Source organism: Phocoena sinus, chromosome 14 (assembly GCF_008692025.1).
Source record: "Phocoena sinus isolate mPhoSin1 chromosome 14, mPhoSin1.pri, whole genome shotgun sequence".
NCBI lineage: Eukaryota > Metazoa > Chordata > Mammalia > Artiodactyla > Phocoenidae > Phocoena > Phocoena sinus.
The window spans coordinates 55,849,205-55,853,428 of NC_045776.1; positions in this window are offsets into that span (position 1 = coordinate 55,849,205).

Consider the following 4,224-nt stretch of genomic DNA (forward strand, 5'->3'; position numbering starts at 1 on the left):
GAGATTTGGAGGAAGCAATGTCCACACCATGGCAGACAATTTAAAAAAAGGACCAAAATGTACAGACACGTGGGCATGACAGAGTATATTTTCCAGGATATACGAAGGCCAGAACACCTACCAGGTGACCACATCCTGTGGGAGGTCCTGGAGGACACACAGTTTACCAAAGTCATAAGACACGACCTAGTTACACAGGTACAGACTATGTTGACATGCTTGGCGGTGCTGTTCTCCTACGCCAGGGCTGATTGTAGGAGATGCTGTTACAGAGCAATGCCCCTGATGGCAAAAACAAGCGTGATTATCATCCAGAAAGGCAGCCAGGAATTGGTGACCTATTCAGGGTAATGGCGACGGTTAATCAAACTCAGCATTCTCTGTGGGAAAAAAGATGGGCAGCCAACAAGGATACTATCCGATTATATGATCAAAACAAATCAAAGGTGGATAATCAGGAAATTGAGAAGGGCTGCCTCAACAAAAATTCACAATCCTTGGCCTAATGTCTGGACCTGAGCCAGTTTTCGGACACCAAGCCCATTAACTAACGGGAAAACTGGGTTCCTAAGAAGGACCCCAGAAACCCATGGCAAGTATGTATGTTAATGATTCACCCAGTCCTTCCACAAAGGGGCCTACAACCATTTACTCAGTACCCAGAGACTAGGGAAAGGGGAATACTTAGAGGTATCAAGGACTATTGGATACAGGGTGCAAAATTCCAGGAGAATGAAGGAGAATGACTGGGAGGAGGCAAAGTCCTACTGTATAGCAAGGGAACCATACCCCATATCCTGTGACAAACCATAATGGAAAAGAATATGAAAGAATATGAAAAATAATATATATATGTATAACCGAGTCACTTTGCTGTACAGCAGAAATTAATGCAACATTGTAAATCGACTATACTTCAATAAAATTTTTTAAAAATTGAGAGGAAGGAGGCCTGGGGAGAGGGTCTTGGAAAGACCATGGCAACGAGCACGAAGTATGAAGAGCTTGAAGGACTTGTTAACCTATGTTAGAGCCCTCCAGGGAACAGCCACTACAGAAGAGGCAGACACAACCAGGCAGACAGATGATCTGGTCAACTGACACCAGCCAGCGGCCCCTTGACCACTCCAGCGGTAGTACAATGGGTACGTGAACAGAGGCCGTGGCAGTGGACCTGGATGCCGTGCACAGGGCCAACATCCTCATGATCTACCGACTGCCCAGCCACTTGTCAAATGTGCCAGCAACAGAAAGTAACACTGATACCCTAATAGGGCATTATCCCTCTGGGAGAATCACCAGATAGATGCTTGGCCAGCTGAAATACACTGGAAACCTTACACGCTGGAAAAGCCAGTGATTCATCTCAACTGGAACTGATACCTATTCCAAGTATGAGTCTGCTTTCAGTGCCCAAAGGATCTCAAAGAGAACCACTGTCCACGGGCTTGTATTTACTCCACAGGTAAAGGAGGCTGGGTAGTATCACATTGGACCAGAGGACCACCTATATCAAATGATGGATGGAAGCAGACACATCACTATGAGGCTCCACCAGTCCTATCACATGTCACACCACCCAAAAGCCGCTAGCCCAACAGAGGATGGAATGGCCTTGTGAACTTGCAGTTGAGGTCCCTGCTTGGGTATGGGAGCGTACCAGCACGGGGCACCGTATCTCTAGGATGCAATCTATACCCTAAATCATGATGACTGTTTAGGAACCAAGGGGTGGATGTAAGAGCGACTCATTTAACATTTCTCCCAGTGACCCATTTGGGAAATTTGTGCTTCCTGTACTCAAAACTGCAGGTACCAAAGGTCTAAAGGGCTGGTTCCCAGAGAGGAAACACTTCCAAAGGGGGCACGTCAAGGGAAAAATGAAACTTTAAACTACGGCTACCCCCCAGTCACTCTGAGCACCTTGTATCAAGAGACTAGCAGACCTGGAAAGAAGTCACAATTCTGGCAGCGATACTTGATTCTGAACATTAGGGGAAGATAAGCAGATGTATCTCAACAGGGCAGTGAAGGGCATGTTTAGCACTCAGATAATTTGCAGGGCATTTTTTTTTTAATTTTTGTTTAAAGATTTTTCTTTGATTTGGACCATTTTTGAAACCTTTACTGAATTTGTTACAATACTGTTTCTGTTTTTATATTTTGGTTTTTTGGCTGCGGGGCATGTGGGATCTTAGTTTCCCGACCAGGGATCGAACCCGTGGCCCCTGCATTGGAGGGTGAAGTCTCAAACACTGGACCGCCAGGGAAGTCCCTGCGGGGCACTTTTTCATATCCTCCTGACCAACTGTGGTGGTAGATGGACAAGTGCTGCAGTCTGAGAAGGGCATGGTGTTCAGGAACGCAGACCCTGTAGAGATGATGATCTGGATCACTCTACTTGGTTATCTGTCCAGACAAGCAGAGGTGCTGTAACTGTGAGTGAGGGGCTCTAGAACTGGTAGGAGAGGAAGGGGATGACGAGTTGTGGCCCAGAGACCAGCTGCTGAAGAAAGGGCTTTATTTTACCCCACTAGACCTCCTCTTGCAAGTTTTCTTGAGAAAACAGACCAACCAAAATCCTGGAGGAGGTTTTTTTTTTTAAGTTTATTATTGCTTGGTTTTTTTGTTTGTTTGTTTTTTAACCTCTGATTTTCTATCTTCCCTCTTTTTAAAGTATAGTTGATTTACAACGTTTCAGGTATACAGCAAAGTGATTCATATACATATATTCTTTTTCAGATTCTTTTCCATCATAGGCTATTACAAGATACTGAGTATAGTTCCCTATTGTATACAGAAGGTCCTTGTTGTTTATCTATTTTATGCATGGTTGTGTGTATCTGTTAATCCCAAATTTCCAATTTATCCCCCCTTTCCCCTTGGGGAGCTTTTCCCCACAAGGGTAAATGAATGGAGCGAATCTCAATGGTCCAGTGGGTGGACTCTAAGAGTCCTCAATCCCCCCTTCAAGACTGAGATGGCCAAGGTAGAGGTGCAGGGACCCTTGCCCATCCTGGCCACCCAGCCCTGGAGTTCCCACATGGAACAGGTCTTTGGTACAACTGCATCTCAATTCAGTTTCCTCCTGCCGAAACCTCCTTCATCCACCCCCTCCAGGTGAAGTTGCCAAGAGGACTTCCCAGTACACTTCCAGCATGTGAGTCTGCATCTCAGGGTCAGTTTCTAAGTTAGAAGCCAAATACAAAAGAACAGGAACCCTCTTTCACCGTTGGTGGGAATGTAAATTGGTGCAGCCACTATGGAGAACAGTATGGAGGTTCCTTAAAAAACGAAAAATAGAACTGCCACATGACCCAGCAATTCTACTACTGGGCATATACCCTGAGAAAACCATAATTCAAAAAGGGACATGTACCACAATGTTCATTGCATCTCTAATTACAATAGCCAGGACATGGAAGCAACCTAAGTGTCCATCGACAGGTGAGTGGATAAAGAAGATGTGGTACATATATACAATGGAATATTAGCCATAAAAAGGAACGAAACTGAGTTATCTGTAATGAGGTGGATGGACCTAGAGTCTGTCATACAGAGTGAAGTAAGTCAGAAAGAGAAAAGCAAATACCGTATGCTAACACATATATATGGAACCTAAAAGAACGGTACTGATGAAACTAGTTGCAGGGCAGGAATAAAGACGCAAACATAGAGAACAGACTTGAGGACACAGCGGGTGAAGGGAAAGCTGGGACGAAGTGAGAGAGTAGCACTGACATATATACACTACCAAACGTAAAAAGGATGGCTAGTGGGAAGCTGCTGCGTAGCACATGGAGATCAGCTCAATGCCCTGTGATGACCTAGAGGAGTGGGATAGGAAGGGTGGGAGGGAGGCTCAAGAGGGAGGGGATATGGGGATATATGTATTCATGTAGCTGATTTACTTTGTTGTACAACAGAAACTAACACAGCACTGTAAAGCAATTATATTCCAATAAAGGTATTAAAAAATATAAAAATAAGATTTCCAGAAAAAAACAAACAAAAGAACACACACAGGATATTTTTTATAAAGTTCAAACTCAGGCAGAACAAACATAGTGTTAGGTATAGGACAGAGGTTTCCTTGGAAGGGTGGTAATGGCTCGAAGAGGGAATAAGGGGCTCCCAGAGAATAATGCTCTGCTTCTTATCTGGAGGCTATTGACGTGGATGTGATCATTGAAAATTCATCCAGCTGGAAACTGTTTACTGCAT